Source organism: Dipteris shenzhenensis, chromosome 15 (assembly GCF_047967505.1).
Source record: "Dipteris shenzhenensis isolate YYH24624 ecotype China chromosome 15, Dip_SZ_1.0, whole genome shotgun sequence".
In the NCBI taxonomy this organism is placed as follows: domain Eukaryota; kingdom Viridiplantae; phylum Streptophyta; class Polypodiopsida; order Gleicheniales; family Dipteridaceae; genus Dipteris; species Dipteris shenzhenensis.
In genome coordinates, this window is record NC_141610.1 from 44,748,338 (window position 1) to 44,774,013 (window position 25,676).

The window sequence follows — 25,676 nt, forward strand, 5'->3', positions numbered from 1 at the left end:
ATACTCGGAGAAACCATAGGACTAACGATAGCCATAGTCACAAGCAAACACGAATCCTCCATGATGAAAAAAAATGCGGAAGATTAAAAATAACTCAAAAGAGAAATCAAATAATGGAATTGCAACACCTAGAAGGCTCTCCTGCAACCGTAGAGTCTGCAATCCGTCACTCTACAACCACAAATACCACAACCGTGTCACGGAAGTGCCTCCATCGATGAAGACCTCAATCCCGAACAAACAAGCCAAGGAAGCAAGCAACCACTTGCTGTTTTTTTTTTCTGAGATATGGTTGGAAACTGAGGAAACCAACTAGTACTTCAAAGATAGCCTGCTCCTTTGGCAACCCACGGGCTCTGGGGAACCCACGGGCTGAAAGGAGATAAAAAACAGCAATAGGTGGCTGAAATCACAAGCAGGGAGATGGCAGGAAAGAGAACTCAAGTGGGCGATGCAAGAAACAGCCTCCGCAAGCTGAATATCAGCTTCCCCAGGGTGGGCGATGTGGAAAGAGGAGGCGTTTTGCTGGAAGACAGTCCTGCTAGAGTGTTCATGGAAGGTGGGCGATGGGATAAAAGAAGGGACCTTGCCCAGAAAGAGGCCCAAAAGCCAAGAGATGGCTCCAAAAACGTGATTTGCTGTTGTTTTTCTAGCATGCAAGGACACCTTCTGCTAATTTGGGCAAAGGAGCCACCTTTGGCTAATCACCCCTGCTTTATGTGTGTGTGCACACTACCTTAGTGTACACCACCCCTTGTGTCCACAACTTAGCGAGCCGAACTAATGAACCCACTCAACCCCGAATAATGGACACCCACGTAATAACTTAACGACCGCAGTTCATTTACGTGCCCATTATCGATCATGCTCTCACTTGGATTTCTAGAATTAACATTGTCGTAATAACAACAATTAACCAGTGGCTTCATTTTTCTTTCTTTTTCTCGAAATGAGCTATAGGTTGCAAGCATGCACAAAAACTCTCATTGATGGAATGAGAGGAGGGGGAGGAGGTGGATCCTCTATTTCTAGATTAAAAAAAAAAAAAAAGCTAAGTGTTAAGGGCTTTCGCTACTCAACTGTTGTGGGGACTTGGGACAAGTGCCGATGGAGGCCTCATGTCCATCTAACCTTTGGTTATGGGAATCCTTCGCTATGCGGTCAACAGGTGTCAATCCGTTGCTCCCGGTCTTGCTTAACACGCATCCACAACTAAGCAAACAAGGGAGAGAAGAGGAAGAGAGGATACAAGACTTGAGCGTGGTGAAGGGTGATCATCAACGTGGCACGCATGAAGGAAAGTAAACAAGCATAAAAGCAACAACATCCAACAACAATGCAACAATGGAGGAGGAGGAAGAGCTTGAGCTTGAACTTTCTATTGCAAGAAGTGTGAGCCAAAGGCTAAAAAGTTGGCTTTTATACATGACCTTTTGAACGGCTAGTCTAACCCTAATTCCCCAAGCCCTAACCCTAATTAGCCCATTTTTCCCTCTATGAGGCCCTTTTTACAAGTGAGTGTGTGAGTGAGATGTGAGATGTGTTCGGTGGTGGTGTTTTCTATTGTTGAGTGGGTGTCGGGTCAGTGGAGGAATTAGGCTGGTGAGTTTCCAAAAATTATGTTTTGGGGGGATTAGAGGAGCTACTAGGTACGCGTTGCTGATATTTGAGTGAAAGCAAAATTGTTTCAACAAAATTGGCTTCTTCAATGTTGGGTGAATTTGGATGGATATGCCATGTGATCATTATTATAGATGAATTGATCTTGTCCTTGTCTATTATGAAAAGCTTTGATAATGCAGGAGTAGAGTACCACAATCCCATTTGGTTGATAAACCATTGAATTATGGGATTGGAGGGTAGTTCGTACTTGGTGGGCCAAGCACCGGCCTTCCGTCTCCATCCAACCCAAGCCTTCGGCTAAATTAGGTCCTAGGGTACAGATAAGTCGATAATACCCTCCACATTATAATCATTGGATACGGCACCAGGCTCGAAAGTTTAGCAAAACTGGGTGGGCTGATAATTTGTATATCCTGGGAGATCCTATATGCAGGCTATCGGACGCAGATAGAGGCCATGAACACGGAATTTGACAACCTGTCCGTAAGGAAATGGACATAGCACGAACGACGCATCATCACGCTGGAGAGCTGTGGATCCGGCCTGGAGTTCCCTTTTTTAGCTCTTGCATTTGACGGCCTTTGTTGATTGCCTCGCACATCCTTCAGTGAGCTGTTGAGCTTGAGCTTGGAGCTGAGTGGCATGCATGTTGGCGGTGGCGAGGGCAGCCTGTTGTTGCTCGGTGGCAGAACGAAGATATCACAAGTCTTCATTTCGGCATTGGAGGGTGCTCGTTGGCACTTGCTGTAAGAGCCTGAAGGCTGTGTCTTACGCGCGTGGCGGAGAGCGGTGGGGTCCTGAGTTTTGGTGGAGAGGTAAATGGAGGGGTCAGAAAAGGTAGCGGTAGTGAAAGCCAAGGGGGTTCTGAGGAGAGTTTGGAGGTGATGCTCTGGAGGGGGAGGCTATTGGTGGTGAGGTGGTTGTTCAATTGGTGGATTTGATGATCCAGCCTACTGAGGGCTGTTCATGTGGAGGTCGGGGATGTCCTCAATGTGTGTATTCGAAGTCATTAGAATCCTCGAGGTCCCCTTGAGCAGACGGAATGGGCGCGTCTGGTTCCTGGCATTGGCGGAGTCGCTTCATTAGTTCCTCTATTTTCCGCTTTCGTTCCAGTTGCTGGACTTGTTTCGCATGTTCGAATGTAGTGCAAATTTGAATGCCGGGTTCTTCCTGCTCTGTCGTGCTAGCATGGCTCTGGCCTCGGCTTTGTACTCGGGATTCTTCTTCTTGTGAGCTGGGCGGGCCACTTCAAGCAGTGCTGTGGTTTCTCTTTCCTGGCGTTCCTGGTAGTGCTATTTGGCGGATGACGAGAGGGGTGCGAAGGTAGTGCGGGAGCTGCTGCGTGTGGCTGGTTTCTTGGACTCACCTTCTACGAGTGTGTTGGCTTTGGTCTGTGCTGCCGAAGCTGCCATGTTCAGTGGTACATCAATGGGGATGTTCCACTTGGCCACACTGTAGAGCGACACCATAATGATCCTGGGGTTGCCGATCACCCCTTTGTGGTAGCTGCATACGCTGATGATTTCTTTGAAGAAAGACATGGCCCAGTTGGCCGACTGCTTGTGGTACAGTTTTGGTAAGCAGATCCGCTAGGATCTATTGATCGGTGATCGGTTGGTAGGGGGAGTGCTTTGGCTGCTTTGATGAAGGCATGGTGTTTGATTTCTGAGAAATATACTCCATTCTTAATGGATTTTTAGATCCGAGGTGGGGGTGATCAATCCTGCCAGATCCTTCTTGATGTTTCTGAAGACTTTGTAAGGTTCGGAGATGGTTTGAAACCATAGAGCTGAGCGGACACTCTCGATGGTGAGGTGTAGATCTAGCCAATTGATGCCATCTACTGCCCGGACTTTGTTGGTGTGGCTATTGATATTGAACTGGGACACAAACTGGCAAACCCTGTGCAGTGTATTCGCAAGGTTCCCCAGTCCCATTGCTTCGAGGTGAACCATGACCTCGAGGTTTTGGAGTGCTTGCAGGCATTCCGGAGTACGGTATATGAGCCGGAAAGATTCCTCGGAGTCTTGATGGTACGTGATGTACTCCAAGCTAGAATGGACCACATGCCCTTTCGTTTGCTCGATCCATTCCTCCCCCAATGCAACTCCTTTCTGAATTGATAGTTGCTTTGTCATTCATCACCAGCTATGGCCCGGTATTGCTGGACCTTCTTCATTTTTTTGGCTGGCCGCTTGGCAGATCTCGATCGGCGGATGGGCAGGGTTGCTGGTACTATCGAGGCTATTTGGGAGCTGTGGAAGCTGTAGGTGGGGCGGCGGAGGTCGATGGTGTGGTTCGAATCTCTCCTTCCTCAGAGACTGCAAGAAAGATTTCCTCCATGGTGATGGTTCTGCGGACAGGGGGTCGATGGTGATTTGTGAGAATTATGGGAGCTGGGGTTTGAGGGTTTCAGGAGTAATTTTGGCAGAGTTTCAGTGTACTGTCAGAATCCTCATGAGGATGAAAATGAGTCGCGCGTGGCTACGAAGAACTTAGTGAAAAGTACTCCATTTTCTGTGCTCTTCTGCCCTAGTGTGATTGTGCTCTTCTGGCCTAGTGTGATCATGATTAGAATTGATGTGATTATGTAGCCACACGTGGCTACATAGGTAGCTGATCTAATGATTCTAGAGCCAGTTTTGGGTGTCTTGGAGGTGACTCAGACCCTAATGGATGAAAGTATGTAGCCCCTAATGGATGAAAGTATGTAGCCACATGTGGCTACACAGATAGTCTCTTCTTGACTACTAGGTGATTTCTTGTTATTTTTTGAGTTGGAGCTCTTACAAAAAAAGTGAAGCAGATGCTTGGGGTTGGAGCTTGGTTTGGTCAAGGTGCCAATTGGGTAGGTTCTTGTAGCCACGTGTGGCTACACACGTGGCCACACGTGGCTACATACTTGGCTATAGCCACACGTGGCTACATACCTGGCTAGTTTGAGTGCTAAGAACTAGTTTTGGGCCAAGCTGAGGTGTCCTAGAGAGTTGAAAGCCATGTTCTCTCGTGCCCATGCGTGGCTACGTGTAGCCATGTGTTTAACAGTTAATTGTTCTCTGTGGGTAATTGTTCTCTGTGGGCTTTATGGTGGGGTGGCCATAGGGAAAATCGATGTTCTTGTCCTAAGGTGAGATCCTATCTTGTTGTATCCAAAAGGTGAGTACTTTGTGTAGCCACACGTGACTACCTTCTTGACCAATATGGTGATGCCAAGGTCATTAAGATGGTGAAATGTGTGCTCTGAAACTTCTGGCATTTTTCATGTAGCCATGCATGGTTGCATGTGCCCACATGTGGCTCATCGTAGCCACACGTGGCTATGAAGTTAGACAGTTTTGTTGTCTTATTTAGACTTTGAGAACCCTAATACATTTTGCCAATGTTGTTTCTGATGGAATCTTGCCCCCTTGGATGATGATGGCTATGTTTGAAGTAGCGAGTTAATCTTGCTTGTTGCCCATCGAGAGCATGAACTAAATGTGGAGGTTAAGCTTGGAGTGATTCTGGAAGGTTATTATGGAGCTTCCAAGCTCACTTTGGTGGGGGTGCCTTTTGGTCCAAGGGATAACATGTTGAAAGATATATCTGATGAGTTAGCTTGCTTAGTGCGTTCTTGTGTGACTAACCCTTTTTGGGGGCTAGGTTCTTGTGTAACTACTAGGTTTTCCTTGGATGGAACAATTACCTTGTGAGTAGGTTCTTGTGGTTCTACCCTTGGATGGAACAATTACCTCGTGAGTAGGTTCTTGTGGTTCTACCCAAGGCAAGATTGTGGTGAGATTTGATGCCTTGTCTTTGAAGATGGAAGGTTCTTGTGGAGCTTCCATGGAGAGGTTGTTTTGTATTTTGTAGGCAATTTCTTGTGTGACTACTAGTTCACTTGAGGATGATGCTATGGGTCCCATGGTGTTTTGGTTAATCGTTGGTTGAGTAGGTTGTTGTGGCACTATCCCTTTTTTTAGATGATGCGGAGGTGAAGGAAAACGAACACGAGAGAGGTTGTCATTGTGAGGGGAGGAGAGAGGGGGGACGAAAGATGAGGGGAGGGGAGGCAAAGCAAGGGGAGGTGTCGAGTGCTAGCAAGGGGAGAGGAGCCCAGAGGAGGGAGGCAAGGAGGGGGGTTGCCAAAGTGACGAGAGGGCCGCTCGTATGGGAGGAGGGGTTGGAGAGGGGAGCAAGGGGGTTGCTCGAGAGGGTGGGGGAGCAGAGAAGGGGTGAGGGGATGGTTACAAGGCGAGGGGAGTGAGGGGTGGTTGCAGCAAAGGAGGGGGAGCGAGGAGGCCAGTTGCAACAAGGAGGGGAGCTTGTGGCCAAGGAGGGACGGAGGAGAGGAGCGAAGGGGGTAGCGACAGTAAGAAAGAGGGCAGATAAGGATGGAGAGGGGCGACGAGAGAGAAGGGGTGGTGCTAGGGGTTGGCATTGGAGGCAATAAGGACGACGAGAAGGAAGGGGGAGGTAGAAAGGAGCCAGCAAGGGTGGAGAGGTAGAAAGGATGGGGAAGGGTGGCGAAGAGGAGAGGGGAGGCGGAATGGAGGGAAGGAGGCGACGAGGAGGGGGTTGGTCGGAGGAGGTCGAGCAAGGGCGGCGAGGTGTGGTGTTAGGGGTTGGCACTGGAGGCACCAAGGATGGCGAGAAGGAAGGGGGAGGCAGAAAGGAGCTAGCAAGGGTGGAGAGGTGGAAAGGAGGGGGAAGGGTGGCGAAGAGGAGAGGGGAGGCGGAATGGAGGGAAGGAGGCGACGAGGAGGGGGTTGGTCGGAGGAGGTCGAGCAAGGGGCAATAGCACAGCAACAACGTGCTCCTTTTGTAAACCAAGTTAACTTTTTGTTCTTTGTTACTTTTAGACTTGTTAATTTTTCATGAATTCGTCTATACTTTTGTAAAATTATTTTTTGATAGTCATCTAATTAGTTTTGTGTTCATGTCCTTCCTTATAGGAGACATTGAAAGTGTCCCTCCTCGAAAGAAGCTGATTATTTTTTATATGAATGGCATATTGATAAAGAGGTGGTGGAAGAATGCAAGCCCAACAAAGAAGTTGATTATTTTTTATATGAACGGCATATTGATAAAGAGGTGGTGGAAGAATGCAAGCCCAACAGCCCAAGGAGGGACATTTTTGTGGTGGAAAACCATGTCGTGTCCTTGCGACTTGGCCGAACAAAATTTTTGGCAAACTTGTGGACTCGTTTTGAGCTTGCTATGTGGAGTAGCATGACGAAGAGGAATATAGAACCATTGGTTGTTGCTTTGATAGAGAGGCACATGGCTTAGGAAGGTGAACTGAGTTGTTTCAAATTTAAGTTAAACTTTTCACAAGACGAATGTTGCACTATGAATGAATATCACCATCCCACTCAACTGAATGATTTGTGTTACTTGAAGTCCTTAAGTGCAATAGCTGCTCACGACATTGACTTCCATCCAATGCAAACATTGCTTATTGATGACATGCCTTTGAAGGCAATTCTAAACCGATTCGAAACATGCAACACTCTAAAAGAATTTGATGGAGATCCCAATGATGAGGAGCTCTTAAAGAATGAGGCAAGCCCGAGGCACATCCATATAGGGTTTTTATGGGAGGAGTCGGCCCAGGGCCGACTAAATGTTGGCCATATTTGGCCGACCCAAGCAACCATAGGGCTGCCTATTTGGTTGCCCAATTAGGGGGCAATCTGCCCCAACCTAAGGGGGGACTATATACCTATTTAAAGAAGCCCCCCTCCCCCTCCATTTCATACAATTCCTCAACCCAACAATTGCCCACCCTCAGCTCTCTTGTGCGTACTGTTCCTAGCCCTCTGGCAATGGTCTATTGACGCTCTATCGGTCGTGTGGAGTGCTCTTGCTTTTTATTTCTAACAGCCTGGATCTTTCTGCCCTACAGTAACTAGAAGTTGAGAGTATGTTTCCAAGAAGATCTAAAACACCTCGAAGAAATGGTGCAACAAACCTGGTCCAAATTTTGTTCTAGGTCTACTACAAAGCTGCTCCAAAAAAAGTTCAAGAGTCCTGGAAAGAGTACTTGAGAAGTATGCAAACATATTTTGTACATACACACCTAATAAAACCATACAATGGCTTCATCGACCATGGAAAGCTATAGCACCATATATGACTCCTCTTTCCATTTAAGAGACATCTACAATATGTCAATATTCTACCATATTTAGTATAGAAGATAGATAATTCTCAAGGATTTGAAAACATACATAACAGATTTTAACAAGATCTTTCTACATACATGCTACCAAAACATGGTACTTGCCACCAAAAGAGATTATTTATAGCTCTTCAATACAATGCTTCCATACAAAAGCCTCATTCAATTATGAATGCTTGGAATACATTTGTCCAAGAAGATTTAGGACAAGTTCCAACAGTGGCACTTCAATGTAAACTCTTGCAAAATGTGCCTCTCAAAATAGAACAAGTCCTTTCAGCTACTGCTAGACCTTTTATAGAATTCAACCTGAACTAAACAAGCATCTAGGACATAAACAAATCAGAACTACGGACATTAAAGTGCTACCAAAAACATGAAGTAATTAGGTACATAGTTTGAAAACAACCTTCCAACACATGATGCTTTCAACACAATCATGGTATTGAGAACAAGCTTTGGAAGCACCGAGGTTTGAACACATGATACTTTCAATAGAGGATGTCATACTAAGTGGGAAATAAGGGGGCACTATGTGCCTCAGTGATATTATTACAAAAATGACAAATCTTTTTGATGTAAGCTTTCCATGCTTGCCTCACTCAATGACCTCACGCTTACTGATAGTGATGCAATCCTTCTATTTGCCCACCACAACTTGCGAGAGACATCTTGTAGCTCAATCTTTGATTGTGCCATCTGTTGTGAGATAATCCAATCTTCTTCCATCTCTAGTTCCTTGTTCACCTCTCTTTACACATGAAAGTCTCTCTCTATAGAGCCTCATTCGAAAATCATTACACTTAGGAATATTCATGCAAAAGTGACACATAAAGCTTGGAAAAGGTTGCCCAATTTTTGACATACGTACACATTCAAAGTGTCAAAAGCAAATTTTGATAGAATACTTCTCAAGGCCATCAATAATTTTACCTTGTGTATGAGGCTCACAATACCACTCTCATCCATTTTTTTGGTCATGTAGCAATGATTTAACATTTACAGCCTCACCTCCTACAATTGTTGTCTCATTCCAAAACCCCCAACACAGCATGATCAAAGGATCCACCAAAAAAGATGATGTATGTGTGGTAAAATGAAAATCATACTCACACTGCTCATTAGAGGAGAAAGTGGGCTTGGCACTTTCAGATGCCAATGTGGAAACCAAGTATTTGCTCAAAGATTGTTGATTTGAGTCTCTCCCACTATCTTTGCATGGGCCGCCAGAAAGTCCTGTAATGACTGGAACTATTGGATTCTCTCCTTTTTTTTATGGCCTTTGCATGCAACTTTGACAAAGTGTGTTGTCTCATAATCGTTGGCAAATCTGATCGTGGAGGACACAACGGAAACCATGCATTGTCATGAGTGCACCTGATTCTTACTAGCTTCTTGTCCTTGCAATCATGAAGTGTCCCTCCAACCAACTCAAAGGATGCACCTGCACAACACAATTACCACATAAACAAAGAGATAAATTTTAGAGGAACAATAACGTGGCTCTAATTATTTCAAGTTTAAAAACATGTAGCATCTTACCATCCATTTCAGCATTGAATCTCTCCACCAGCTCTAATGAATGCTGAATGCAAACTGCATCGTCCTCCTTTGCCACATCCCGTTTCACATTTTTCTTTGTTAGACCTCGTTTTGATTGTATCTCTTCTCATGGCTTTTACGTAGGATGTGACTTCGAAAAAAGTTGGAGAGGCAATTCTAAGCTATGAATTTTCCATCAAAGGAGCCCAATCCATATGCCTATCCACATTCATTGCACCATACTCGTATGATTCCTTTTCCATCCAACTACTTTACCTTGAGTTCAAAGCTGTCATCCCTTGGGACTGTAGTCTCTGTGCCAACATGGACTTAGGTAGAACAGAATGTCTGTGTAGAGTAGCAGCAAAGCTCCACTTGTACTTACATGAGACTGGAAATAATCCCTCTTAGAAATCCAACTTTCGTGTTCTACATGCAAGTTCTACATACGATTTCTACATGCAACTCCTAAATGTGAGTTCTACATGCGAGTTCTACATGCAACTCCTACATGCGAGTTCTACATGCAACTTATACATGTTAGTTCTACATGTGAGTTCTACATACAACTCCTACATGCGAGTTCTACATGCAACTCCTATATGCAAGTTCTACATGTAGAGAGAGAATGTGTTACAATTTCTACATGCAGAGAGAGAAGCTCTCCAACTTGTATAAATACCCCATAATGTAATGAAGGCCACACTCTTTGGGGCATTGCGTTGAGTTCTACTTTGGTATTCCAAGCAATTTCCTCAAGTGTCCATGCTTCCTTGCACTCCATGTCCAAAAGCATGTCCTAACCTTGCAACTCCTCCTCCCCTCTCCTCCAACCTTGCAACCCATCCTCTCCCTCTCCTCCTCCCTCCTCCTCCTCCCTCCTCCTCCTCCCTCTTCCTCCTCCTCCTCCCTTCTCCTCCTCCCTCCTCCTCCTCCTCCTCCCTCCTCCTCCTCCTCCCTCCTCTCTCTTCTTTCCCCCATGCTCTTACACCTTCTTCCTCTCCCACTCCTATGCTCCCCCAAAACTCTTAGTTTCTCAACCCTTAAACTCCATGATCTATGAGGGAGATGAGTTCTCCACCATGTACTCTACCCTAAACCTTGGATTCTCCTTCTAACCTTGGAACCTCCTTCTAAACCTTGGAACTCCTTCTAAACCTTGGAACCTCCTTCTAACCTTGGAACCTCTTCTAAACTCTGGAACCTCTCTCTAAACCTTGGAACCTCCTTCTAAACCTTGGAACTCCGTCTAACCCTTAAACTCCTCCTAAACCCTGCAACCCCCAATGAAGGCAAAAGCCTTCATGACCTCAACCATGATGATACACGTTCCTTTTACACATGCATGCACTATGTTTGCTTACCACACTTAAGCCTATGTCTCTCAATGGAACACGACTCGAGGTCCTAAGCTACACGTACACTACAAACGACAACCCCAATATATCTATAGGTGACAAAAAGCCTCGGAACCCTGCATACTGAGAATACCCTGCTCTTCCTATGGAAGCTTTAGGAAAGAGCCAACATTTGGTGCCACTGCAGGGGAGACTAGCATCTCAAGTAACGAGTAAACATACGCAGGTATGTGTAAAAAATAAACTACTTCGAACTTTCACGAACATAACACTCAAGGGTAAGGAGAATATATATTTTTTCCATTTCTAGCCAAACATATCAACCCCAAGCATCGACCTTGGGTTACTACCTTAAGAAATTTTCTTTATTTCTTAAAAAGAAGCCACTTGATAAACAATCAAGCTAGGTAGTGGACATGAATGCGTAGAGCTTGCAATTTCGATCATTTCACCTTTTTGCAGAAGAGCAAACTGAGCTATCTATAAAAAGTTACGGCTTGGGAAGAGTTTAGGGTTTAACCCTAAACCTAAACCCATTTCCTATAAAAACCCACTCCACCCCCTCATTCTTCATCTTTCACATCTTGCCTCCATCCTCTTTCCCATTCCGAGCCCTATGCAAGACACTCCTCCCTCTCCATCGACCACCACCCTACTCCCATCCTCACATGGTAAGTGACTTTGAGCCCATCCCGCAGCGATAACCTAGCCATCCACCCACCCTACATTGGTCCTGAACAATCCCTTTACATCGAGAAAGACTTGGAGAGCGTTCAGGTGACCACCTCTTCCTCCCTTTGGATTTCCGTCAGTTTTTTTTCCGTCTGTCAAGTTTTTTTTTCTTCTCTCTTTCCCCCCCCCCCCCCTTCCACCACCACCAGTTCCCCCCTTCCACCCCCTTCCCCCCTCCCCCCTCCATCTCCATCTCCACCACCCCCTCGCCCCTTCCCCTCTCCATCTCCACCACCACCACCACCACCACCACCACCACCCCCTCCCCCTTTCCCCCCCTCCATCTCCACCACCCCCTCCCCCATTATCCTCACCAAGGTAGTAGAACCACAACGTTCTGATTGGGCAGAGGTATGGACATACAGAACCACATTCAAGGTCAGTACAAGGAACACACCTTTTCAATTGGTGTACGGCCTTGAAGCTGTGGTCCCACTCAAATTTGTAATACCAAGTCTACGCATAGCAGTACAGGAATGCATGGGAGACCATGAATCCTTGCAAGAAAGGATCTATCAGTTAGAGAAGCATACAGAGACAAGACTAGTCACCTACCATTACAATAGAAAAATGCAGAAGAAAGGCATGGTTTGACAGAAATATGAAAGCTAAAGACATCAAGGAAGGCGACTTAGTCCTGTTATACAATGCCAAAGCACACAAGGGGAAACTGAAGTATCTAGGTCAAGGACCCTACTGAGTACGAAAGATGAATCCCATTGGAGCTGTGCTACTAGAAACATTGGATAGAGTCCAATTCAGCACAACAATAAACGAGAGCCACTGAAGCGCTACTACATCAACATGCAAGCCATCCCCGATAAAAACGAAAATTTGAAAAACTAAGTCTTCCTTAGTTAGGATTAGATTGTTTCATGAGCACTCACTTGCATATATACGTCTTCACACATATAGATAGCATCAATTGATTTTAACCTAGGGCTCAAAAGTGATGCTTGAGTTCTAGCTGCCCTATGAAAATCCCAGCAAAAAAAAAACAGCATATAGTTAGTCCCTACCTAGCTACTAGGTCACGTGCACTCACACACTTTCGTTTAGACACATAGATGATTGCATGAATAATTGTACCACACACTTTCATTCCACACTCTCAAAGAATGTATAAAAATAAGATCTCTCACACTCACACAGAAAGGTCATACCGGCATGCCAACCAATCTAATGATTAACGGTAGACCACATGCACATGGATGCAGGTTCAGAAAAGATGCCGCCATTAAAGAGGATGCACAGAAAGAGCCCACTGCCTCAACCACTAGACCCCCTCTAGAGTTCGCAGCCATCTGCATCCTCTCAACCAAGGCATCCACAGCCATTTGTGGTCCAGAGCAATAGCTCCAAAGAGGATTTAGTGCATGACCAAGAAGAACAAATGCCACCCCAGTCACCACTGGCCTAGACAGCCATTAACATGGCCCAATCATTGGAACTTGTTTGGCCACCCACATCGACTTATGCTCTTTTCCAAAAAGCAACATCTTACTTAGAGCAAAGGGGTCTAGGCAGTTTGCATGAGAGCCTAAAATCCTTGGAAGACAGTCCTACAATGACCACATACATCAAGGACTTTCTCAATTCTTACCACTCCAGCAATGCAAAGGTTGCCCATTACGGTACAATCACTGTATATCAGAGCCCACTAAACATTATCCTCGATAGTACAGTCATTCAAAGGGCTTTCTCACTGCCAACACAAGGTACCAAATACCCTAAACGGCCTGCCAATGCAAAGTTTCTCAAAGTACATTCTCTCCTCACCAAGGGCACACTGATCCATAGAGACAGCATATTGCTTTGCACAATCTTTGACCATCGCCCCAAGGAAGCAGCCCAATTCCTATCCACAATCTTGGGGGTTAAGTGCGGCAAGAATCGATCCCTTCCACTCTGCACATTTGTCTTGCTGGGCAGGAAGCTAAAACAAGACTAGGTCCAGCACTTCGTCAGCTTCTTTATAAAGAAACTAGATGGTTCTTCAGGCCAAAAATGTAAAATTCCACACTTATTGGCTATAATCATCAAAAAAGAACTACAAGAAAGAGAAATGATTCTGCCCCAGTCACCAAAACCAATTGAGGAGTTGGACATAGCCTTCTCACCAGTATGAAAGCCGTCACCAACTTCTCCTACTATCACATTGATAAGTGCAATTGCCTTAGAAGAAATACCTATTTTGGAGATCAAGATTGCGGCATTGCCCCAAGAGATGCTACAACTCGGTGCACAACTGCAACCGATATCTCATAGCAGCAACCAGAGCTCAAGGCAAGATCGGAACCCAAACCTAAGGAAAGATCGGAACCATAGCCTGAGGCTACATCGCCCATTGATGCCATGCCAATCGATGAGCCAAAAGGGGAGCTAGTGCTAGATCAACAGTATGACTATTGTACACAAGGGACTAAAATACCATTGGAACAACCTCCCCTAAGTACTATAGAATCATCGGGTTAGCTACATGGGCACCACTTGTATCATCAGTATCGCCAGACCTCATCACCATCTGTCATTCTCCAACATCAAGCTAGCCAAATGATCCAAATGTCAAAACCTAGATTATCATGTGTATGATCAGGAAATGTTGGCTGTCCTCCATGCATTTGAAAAATGGCACCACTACCTATACGGTAGCAAAATCAAGGTTAAGATAGATCATAGGACACTCAGGTATTTTCTTATGCAGCTGTCTTGATGAATTAATGTGTTTGAATGGGGCCAAGACTAAGCCCAAAGAGATCTCTCTCCATGAACACCTCCACCTTCTCCATCAGTGTTTTGAAATTTGTAAGTAGGGATTCTAGGTTCAAGTTGAACCCCCTAAAGTGGAAATTTCATGTCATAGTGGAACCCTTCTTAGCCACATCTTCAAAAGGTTATCGCCCCCATAAATGCCACCCCCCATCAGTCTAAGTGTGTGTGGGGTACCATAGGAAGTTTATCCAATTACTATGCCTAAAGAGTGGTACACATGTTGAATTGCTTCAACAAGATATCATGTTTTGTTGAACATTAATATTATTTTGATTTACTTTCCAACAAGTTGTCTTCATGCTCTTGTTTTGTTGTCTCCATATTGTTCTTGGTGGACTTTTTCTAGTGAACTCAATATTGTGTTTTTTATTTTCTTACATGAAATCACACATCTATCATTAACGATAGTGCCCTCCTTGCCCTTCATTTATCAATTTGATAAGGATGAGGATAGAACAAAACCATTTTCCAATGCCACCTACAAACAAGTGAAACCAATATAGATGAGAATTTTCCATGTCTCCAACTCCACCCACTGATAATGTAGAGCCCTCTGTTCATTGGGTTTACAAACTCTTTAAGCACTCAATGGTGGACAAGACAATGAAAATGGAAGACATCATTATATAATGTGAAGAGAGTGGGAGAGAAGTAAGGAGTCTCACTTGCAGCTTTATGGTTCACATACATAATGGGGGAATACACACAAAGGTGGAGGCTGAAAACAGTTTTCCTTTTCTTAGTTGTGAAAGCCAAAAGAACTCTCCAAGTACAAAAGGAATAGGTGAACCCTATATGTGGGTCTCAAACCAAACTCAGCTAACTAAGGTGGCATATTAGCTAAGCCACTAACTAGAGTACATAAAGATTGCTGTCATCCAGCTATTATTCATGGGTGGTGTACCAACCGCATCTGCAGCTAACAAGTTGGTGACATAAATGCACAATGGTCACCCTGGCATATCACGAGTGGAGCTCGACATCTCAACACTCCCCCTCGAGCTCAATCCCAATTCTTGCACACCAAGCAGGTCTCTGAACTTGCGTAGCTTCTCTGCGCCCAATGCCTTCGTGAATATGTCAGCTACCTGATCCTCTATGCTGACATAAACTAGATCAATAAAACCTACTAGAACCTTCTCCCGCACATAGTGATAATGCACCTCAATGTGCTTTGTTCTAGCATGATAGACTAGGTTATTTGCCAACTGTATACTGCTCATGTTGTCACAATAAATGACAACTGGCCCATCTGTAGACTGATGCATATCATAAAGTAGCATATGCAACCAAGTTGCCTCACATGCAGCCATTGCTCCACCCTTGTACTTAGCCTCTGTGCTCAACAAGGCAACTATAGACTATTTCTTGCTATTCCCAGTGACTGTAGCACTCCCAAAAGAGAACACATATCCACTGGTAGATCGTCTATCAAAAATACTACCAGCCCAATCAGCATCAGTGTATCCATGCAATTGTATCTGAACCCCAGTCTCATAAAATAGTCCATACTGCAATGTGGACTTCACATACCTCAGTATGCATCTAGCCACATCTAAATGCGGTTTCCTTGGACCCTGCATAAACTGACTTACCAACCCAACAGCATAGCTCAAATCTGGCTTGGTAATAGTCATATAAATCAAACTTCCTACTATGTGTCTGTACATAGTAGGGTCTTCCAAAAGCTCACCTGCATCTGCGCTCAACTTCACATTCTACTCCAAAGGAACTAAAATAGGCTTACAGCCTATCATCCCATATTTGGATAGCATGTCCAATCCATACTGCCTGTGTAAGAGCCATATCCCACATGTGGATCTAATCACCTCAATGCCCAAGAAGTAACGTAGCGCTCCCAAATCCTTCATCTCAAATTTCTACTTCAATAGCATTTTCACATGAAGGATATCTTCATCACTATCACCTATGATGATCAAATCATCAACATAAAGAAGATTTCTATAAAAAGCAGAATGACATCATGAATGGAAAATTGCAGCAAGGCAGTTATGCATCCTCTAGTAAACAAGGTGATGACATAAATGAGCATTTGTTTATGTGTTGGGATATCTCAAGGTGTATGCCTCAGGCACACCTTATGTTTCTATGTGTGAGTGCTAGAGGCACAGTTAGGTGCCCACAAGTACAGTTAGGTGGTGGAGAGCCACATAGGATGATTGAGAGAATCTAGGAGCAGATTGAGGAGATGATTGTGGAGCTCTGAGGTAATCAGTGATGTCAGTGAGCATGTATGAGGTGCCTACTTAAGGACCTCACTCTTCTTCATTCTACAACCAAGTAATGCAAGTATTCTGAGTTTGTGTCCACTCTTTCAGCTTTCCAACATTATGGTGCAGCACATGACCAATTCTGTGACAAGTGCAGAAGAAAGCAATGATGTGTGGTATGTTGACTCAGGTGCATCAAACCACATGACAGGTCATGCAGAATGGATGCAAGATGCAAGGAAAATGGAAAGACCAAGATCTGTGGAGACTGGTGATGATACTGCATGTCCTATTGTGTAGATTGGTAAAATTCCTTTGTCTATGCAGGATGGGAAAAAGAAATACCTGTCTGATGTATTTTATGTCCCGAATATCACCAAGAACATGGTTTCTATTGGTCAAATGGTTGAGCAAGGCTTGCAGGTCAGATTTAATCCTCATGGATGCTTTGTTGAGGATATGAAAAATAAAGGTCGCTTGATAGCAAAAGGGAAGAAGAAGGGCAGGATGTTTACATTGGATGTGGACATGCTTGAATTGAGCGCAGCAATGTTTACACATGGGACCGGTGTAGTTGTAGATATTGATATTTGGCATAAACGCATTGGTCATGTTAATGTACAGTGACTTAAATTAAGGCAGGCCCAAAATATTGTTGCAGGGGATTGCCTAAGTTCAAGGTTGCAAAAATGTATAAGGTATGTGAAGCTTGTCAATTTTTGAAAACAGGCAAGGAAACCATTTCTTAGACATGTTCAAGAGAGTAAGAGGCCATTGGAATTAATCCACTCTGATGTGTGGACTACTAAAGCTACATCTATTGGAGGCTATCATTATTTTGTCACTTTTATTGATGACTATAGTAGAAAAGTTTGGGTGTATTTTATGAAAAAGAAAAGTGAAGTGTTTGGGCATTTCAAAGCTTTAAAGCTATGGTTGAAAAAGAAATAGGCTTGCAAATAAAATGCCTAAGGTCATATGGAGGGGGAGAGTATCTCGCAAATGAGTTTGCAAGGTTCTTGCAGGAGCATGGCATAAAGCAATAATATTCATGGTCATACCCCACATCAAAGAGGACTTGTAGAAAGGAAAAACAGGCATATTGGAGAGGTATATAGTGCCATGCTCAACAAAAAAGACCTACTAGATTATTATTGGGCTAAACCAGTTGCTACAGCAGTCTACATAATGAACAGGACTCCCACTGCAGCAATACATGGCATGATGCCAGAGGAGAGATATACTGGTAGGAAACCAGATATTTCTCATTTGAAAGTTTTTGGTTGCATTGCCTATGTTCATGTGCCAGATGATTTGAGATCCAAGTTGGATCCAAAAGCTGAGAAGTGCATCTTTATTGGTTATTCTCTGTAGCAGAACAGCATAGATGCTATAACCCTTCTACTCCTAAGTTTACAATAAGCAGAGATGTTGTTTTTGATGAGATGAGTAGCTAGTATAAACCAGTAAATGTGATTGATGATGTAGATGCACAAAATGGTAATGCTGCATAGAATTCATAGCAGCAATCACAAAATATTAGTGGACCTATAGTGTCCTGTAGCAATGGTTCACATACTTTGCCATGGACAGGCAGATTGAGATCAGGAGAATCTCCTCAAAGCAATGCAGATAGTGGTATGCAAGTATCACAAAAAGGAAAAGAGAAAGTAGATCAGCCCATGGTTGATGTGAATGCAAGTCACTCTTATGTGGAAAGTGAATCCAGTGGCTCAGAACAGAGCCTTGATGATGAGTTGGGCATTCCTTCCATTGTTACACCTGGAGTAAGGAAGATAAGGGATGTTTTTAGAGCACCTAATAGTGAGCCTATTTTGTGCAGGTCTACCAGAGTTAAGTATCCTGTGGATAGGCTGAAATATGATGGATTTACAGCCATTCACTATGCCTATATGGTCAAAGTGATACATGAACCAAAACCCACTTCTTTTGAGCAAGCCATGAGAAAACAAAAATGGGAGAAAGCCATGGATGAAGAAATGGATGCCTTGGAAGAAAATGCTCCATGGGAATTGGTGCCTTTGCCTAAAGACAAGAATGCAATTAGCTGCAAGTGGGTCTATAAGGTGAAGCACAATGCAGATGGTTCTGTGAGTAGATACAAGGCAAGATTAGTTGTCAAGGGGTATGCACAGACATATGGCATTGATTATGAAGAAACATTCAGTCTAGTAGCAAGGATGGAAACTGTAAGAGTAGTCATTGCTATGGTTGCATCAAAGGGATGGTCTTCACATTAGATGGATGTAATGAATGCCTTCTTGCATGGTGATTTGCAAGAAGAGGTCTATATCGAGCAGCCACCAAGTTATGTGCATGGTGTTCATCCTGAGTTTGTTTGCAGGTTGAAGAAAGCCTTGTATTTTGTTTTCGTGTTTATGTCTATATTTCTCCAATTCCCACGTCGCATGTCCGACGAGTATGAAAACCCTTATAAGAGGAGACATCATAATCTCTATTCTCCAGAGGACTTTGATTCCACTTAAGTGACACCTCAGGGGCCTACCCCTGCAACTACCCTTGGCCCACTGACTCCTCTCGAGCATAGCACTTTGACTACCCCTCGGGGAACTCCTTTGCTAGTAGCCCATGGCTTTGTCGGGAGTCTTGACGAGTTGGTCGCACAAATGACCGATGCGGAGGTAGCAAGATTCTTCTCTCTGCTATCCTAGAGGACCTCAGCAAATCCCTCCCCTACACCGATGGCTGGACCTACTATCCAGCCATCCCCTCTAGCCCGTTTGACTAAGGGGTCATCACCTAAGCATGCCCATCGTAGGGAAGGAAGAGTAGGAGGAGTCGCTTATGTTGTGCTAACTCAAGAGATGTAGATGAGTCAGCACACTCACATCCCTATAGGTCTCCACTTGGTCCCAAAATCCAGTACCAGTCACATCCTTTGCCCTCTCCTACTCCCATTGCTACTCCTCACTCCATAAGCGCTCGCACAAACACCACTCGCTCTGAATCTGCCACTACCATGACTCTGCGCTAGCTAGCAGTGATGGGCATAGGAACCCTCTCTTTCCCTCTCCTCTTATTCCCTATTCTTCCCCTCTTTTCCTCTTTTCCTCCCTCTTTCCCCCCCTCTTTCCCTCATATGCTCATGCATACGCATAAGCATAATCTTTCTCTCTTTTTCTCTTATGCATATGTTTTTCCTTCTCTTGTGCTTATGCTCTTTTCCCCTCTTCTTTTTTCCTTCTTTCAATCTCTTTTCCCCTCTTCCTTCTCTTATTTTCCACTCTCTTTTTTCCTCTCTTTTTCTCCTCTTTTCATAAGGATATGTATTTGCCTATATGCTTATGCATGAACATATGCTCGTATGCTCATGCATAAGCACAAGCTTATGCTTTCTCTCTTTTTCTCTTATGCTTATATGCTCATGTATAAGCATAAGCATAGGCTTTCTTTCTTTTTCTCTTATGCTTATGCTTTTTTTCCCTCTTCCTTCTCTTATGCTTATGCTCTTTTCCTCTCTTCTTTTTCCCCTCTTTCGATCCCTTTTCCCCTCTTCCTTCCCTTCTTTTTCCCTCTTCTTTTTCCCATCTTTCAATCTCTTTTCCCCTCTTCCTTCTCTTATGCTTATGCTCTTTTTCCCTCTTCTTTTTTCCCCTCTTTCAATCTCTTTTCCCTTCTTCCTTCTCTTCTTTTCCCCTCTTCTTTTTCCCCTCTTTCAATCTCTTTTTCCCCTCATTCAATCTCTTTTCCCCTCTTTTAAACATATGCTTTCTATATTTTCCTCTTATGCATATGTTTTTTCTTCTCTTATGCTTATGCTTATGCATGAGCATATGTCTCCTTCTCCTTCTCCTTCTCCTTCTCTTCTTTTTCCCTCTCTTTTTCTCTTCTTTTCATAAGCATATGCCTATGCTTATGCCTATGCCTATGCCTATGCCTATGCCTATGCTTATGCTTATGCTTATGCATGAGCATATGCTCATATGGTTATGCATAAGCATAAGCATTTGCTTTCTCTCTTTTTCTCTTATGCATATGCTTTCTCTCTTTTTTCTCTTATGCATATTTGGTTCTTTTTCCCTCTTTCAATCTCTTTTCCCCTTTTCTTTCTCTTCTTTTCCCCTCTCCTTCTCTTATGCTTCTCTTATGCTTCTCCTTCTCTTATGCATATGCTTTCCCTCATATGCTTTTTGCTTCTTACGTGCTCTTGTTTTTTGTTTTTTGTTTTTGTGTTTATGTCTACATTTGTCCAATCCCCCCAAATAAGACATGGGATCACGTCGCACGTCCGATGAGTATGAAAACCCTTGTAAGAGGAGACATCATAATCTCTATTCTCCAGAGGACTTTGATTCCACTCAAGCGACACCTCAGGGGCCTACCCCTACAACTACCCTTGGCCCGCTGACTCCTCTCGAGCATAGCACTGTGACTACCCCTCGGGGAATTCCTTTGCTAGTAGCCCATGGCTTTGTCGGGAGTCCTGACGAGTTGGTCGCACAAATGACCGATGCGGAGGTAGCAAGATTCTTCTCTCTGCTATCCTAGAGGACCTTAGCAAATCCCTCTCCTACACTGATGGCTGGACCTACTGTCTAGCCATCCCCTCTAGCCCGTTTGACTAAGGGGTCATCACCTAGGCATGCCCATCATAAGGGAAGGAAGAGTAGGAGGAGTCGCTTATGTTGTGCTAACTCAGGAGATGTAGATGAGTCAGCACACTCACATCCCTATAGGTCTCCACTTGGTCCCAAGACCCAGTACCAATCACATCCCTTGTTCTCTCCTACTCCCACTGCTACTCCTCGCTCCATAAGCGCTCGCACAAACACCACTCGCTCTGACTCTTCCACTACCATGAGTCTGCCTTACTCGATCGAGGACCTGTCCTATGAAATCACAATTGCTGGAGAGATAATAGAAAATAAAAAGGGCTCAGTAGCAATGATGGCCACCATGAGGCGGTTGATAAGTCACCACTTCAGGAGTGGCATAGCTATTGACTGGCGGTACCAAGATGAGGGAAAGAAGCGAGAAGTCATCGATGAATTGAAAAGACAATATCATAACCCTCCAAATTGGGAGTTCAATTCGGATTACATGAAAGAGTGCATGGGGGTCCTCTTGAAGCATCGTAGGTCAACCTTGCGTACTTCCATCACAAAGGGAAAGGCTAAATTTAGATGGGCATACAAAGCTGATTGGAAGTTTTTCAAGAAGCAGTATAGGGACCATCCTGAACTAGACTCCGTAGGTACTTCGCACTTTGGTGCAGGCGGACGGTTGGCATTTGAGGCAACTATGGTAAGTCTACTTCTTCTCATTTAATGTATTGTTATATTTGTTTTACTACATATTGCATGCACTTTATCTAACTCATATAATTTGGAAGTTTTTGAGCTATGCCTCCCCCAAACTTATTGTACCAGCTACTGTCGAGTTGGGTGAGAGCTCTAAAGCACGAGAAGGTGTCATACACCTTGATGACACAAATGAAGCTGATGTGGTGCCATAGGAACAAGGACCTAGTCCTGATGAGGAGAAGCCACAGGAACAAGGACCTGTTGCTGATGTTGTTGAGGAGAAGATGGAGCAGTAGAAAACAGATGCTCTAGGGGTAGTAGAGGAGACAATGGAGTAGCACCAACATACTGTACAGGACAGGATGGAGCAGCAGAAAATAGATTCTCCAAAAAATGATGATACGGAGAGCTTGGACCATGTAGAGTAGCCTCTGGATCAAGCTGTAGATAAATAGAAAATGGTTGTCAAGAATATGTTCTACATGTACAATTAAACACTTCTGTACAAAATTTTACTTTATTGAATACAATACCTTTGTTTATGGAGTCTATGTTATCTCAATTTTCAAATTTTCAATGTCTGCATTTTATTGAGCTCTCTCTTCTCTTGAGCACTTGCAAAAAAGCAATATGAATCAATAGGATAAAGTAAACTAATAGCAGTGCTTAATAAGATGCTTAATAAGACTAGGATAAATCAGATGGTGTACCTTTTTATTGTTGTAGATAAATAAAAAGTCATTTGAAATAGAACTTTTTGTCTCAAATAGAATGTCATTGTGCAATTGAGCTAGGGAGCAACATTCTCTTAATGAGATATTGACTAGCACATCACCATTCTCAACAACATCAATATCAAGAATTTTATTTTCTGCACCAAAAGAATCTTCATCTTGATCCATTGGGACTAGTTTTGTGCCTACCATTCGACTGCGCTTATAATAAAAAGAAAAAATAAAATTTTGTGATGCAACCATGTACTTTAGTTGCATAGAAGGTTGGACAACCTCACAAAACACTGAACTACATGTCTTCTTATCCCAACCTTTATCCAAAAATTGTGGCATGCATGCCAAACTTGTTGCTTTAACTGTGAACATTGTTTTTGAAACCTTCACTGGAAAGTTATTAAACAAGTCCACAAAAACTGTGAGAGGCATGCATAAAGAAATTTTTATTATCCTTGTGGCAATATTGGGCCTTAGAGCTTTCTATACTTCATTGAAAAGCTTGGCCCTATATGCCTCTGTAACACTAGAATGTGGGTGAGGCCAATCCACTAAACTCCATGCCAGAAGGTCTTGTTTCCTTAACACACCATGTGTGTTAGCATTGTCCAGCAACTGATAAAAATGATTAGTAAAAAATATACCTGATTGAGCTAGCTCTCTTGCACATCGACCTTGGTATTGTTGTTCTCCTATCGATCCATGCAAAACATCTATAAATCCTAGAATACAATCGATGTTTTGCCATGTCTCATACGATGAAGGGTATAAATATGAAATAAAACAACACAAGAATGTCAATAAGCAAAGAAAGAAAGCTTCATCTTAAAAATCCATACACCTCGTAAAGAAAAAAACCACAATAGAAAAATATACAATTAGGCCTGTGTTGCGAAAGATCATTTGGATAGTCTCGCAAGACAAGTTCTTTATGCATGTACACATGCTGAATCAAAACTTCTTTCACTAATATCTTCCCTCTGGTGATTTTAAAATCTCGTACTCTTCCCTTCCATGATGCCAAGAAAATGTTTTTTGTCTGGGGTCTTTTTCTTTTGCTAGGTTGCATGAGCACCCATGCTTCTTTCGAAACACTAAACCTTTCCCAAATTCCTTCCGTTTTGATTGTACTTGAATTCTCTACCGAAGAAATAGAAGAAGCAGGTTGAGGGGTAAGGATGTGTGGTATAATTCTACCTTCGTAGCATTATCATCCACAGAGCGTTTTCCACAAGAACAGCCATGGTTTTTATTCACCATGGAGACCTTCTGAATCTGTAACAATAGCAAAGTAATGTAAACAAGATAACAAATTGAAGTTTCAAGAAAGAGATACCATTAGATTGTTTTCATCACTTGTCATGAGTACTAACCTCAATTGGCATTATGTATTTGGGTCAAAATAGTTTTTAGTATAGGATATAATGGAGCAATACATTTATGTAATATCTAGTGATCATAGTTTTTAATATAGGATAAAATGGAGCATCGAGTAATCTTGTCATTCAAAAATGATAATATACCTTCCTTGACCATATACAAGTATCATGCATTCATAAAAAAAGTTAGTCATAAACTACAATATAATGTGCCCATAATGCATGTACATTAAATCTTCACATGTTAGAATGTGAGAAAGGGAATAATTCAACTATGAAATCAGGGATCAATGTAGGAAATGGTCTTCTATGCACACATATATGCTAAGGGTCCATCTAATACAATATTGGAAATTGATGTGAGTATAGGTGTATGCATCCATCGGTGATGTATATGAGTGTATGCATCCATTTGTGATGTATATTGTTGTACTAATCCATGGTGCTTTACCGTTTGAGTTGTTTGTAGCCCAATTAATCACAACAACGTTGTATTTTTTAAAAGAAAAATGCCATAAAAAAACACACAAAAAAAAAAGGCATTTGTAGCATTAATCCAAGCATTTCCTACAAGCAATCTCCATCCCTCCCTTTCCTGCATACTCTTTTGGCCACCTCCACCCTCTTGTTGCCCTTCAAGACTGCCTCTTGCCTCCTCGCCTCCTTGCTTCCTCACCTCCTCACCTCCTTGCTTCTTTGCCTTCTCACCTCCTTGCATCATGCTTGTTGCTGGCAATTCCAAGGCTGTCCCTCCCCTCATTGGCCAGCTCCTCTACTCCTCATGTCATCCTTCTCCTCATTTTGGTGTCTCTAATGAATAGCTTGGGGATCTTGTTTTTGGAGGGGAGAAGCATAAGAATGGCAACACCTTAATGCGCTGTCATTTTTCGTGCTTTTGCCACCCAAAAACAAGACCTGCAAATCCCTTGCTTAAGCTTGAATGAGCCTCTTGATTTTGGGCGTGTTAAGCCATTTTTGACCATCATACCCCCAAAATCAAGAGGCTCATTCAAGCTTAAGCAAGGGCTTTGCAAGCATTGCAAGTCCTGTAAATGAAATCAATTAGATTAGGAATTGGCAAACTCAATTTGGGAATGGTCAGAAATACTTTGTCTTTGAATAATGCCTTGGATCATGGGATGGGGTCCCATGAACTTGCTGCCTGTGATGACGAATGGTTCTGCCCTCGACTATGATGTGTGTAGTAGTAAAAGGATAGCCCTCATGGAATCTCTAAGGGGTCTTGATTTTGGCCATGATTTGCACATTCTAGCACTTGAGCCATACATCAATATCCAACACTTGAGGCATATAGTGGCTTTGCCCACGCAACGTTTCCAACTGCAATCCAAGCATCAAGCAATCTCATATTCTATATCCAGAGACATCATGAGGGGTAGAGCCTCTTTTTGGTAGTCTCACTAGCAATATGTATTGAAAAAAAAATGTATTCAATTATTATATTCTTCCTTGCTATATGAATGCTCTTAATGCATCCAAATTGTAGAACTACTTCAATACTACTTCTTAGTTATATTGTATAGTAACCTCCATATGTATGCTCGTGAGACAACAAAAAGAGACCTGGCAACCCAAAAATGATAGCGCATTGATGCGCTGCCATTTTTGGGCTACCAGGCCTCTCTTTTAATGTCTCCTGAACATAAGAACAAGCACTTGTGTTCCTTACCTTTCTTTCCAATGGGGGTCTTGATTTTGGGGGTGTATGCCAAAAATTGATAAACAACATTATTTGATGCATATAGCTTTATTAAATCGATAAAATAGGCATGAAAACATCTAAATTGTCTCTTGCATTTGATTTGATGTATGACATGAGCCCATTTGGATTTGTAATTCCAA

The 25,676-nt window shown here is 43.2% G+C and overlaps 1 pseudogene; it reads left to right on the top strand.

Annotated features, from left to right (window-relative positions):
- The first annotated feature begins 423 nt into the window (after positions 1 to 423).
- LOC147893874 (uncharacterized) overlaps positions 424 to 25,676 on the top strand; it is a 122,902-nt pseudogene continuing 97,649 nt past the window's right edge.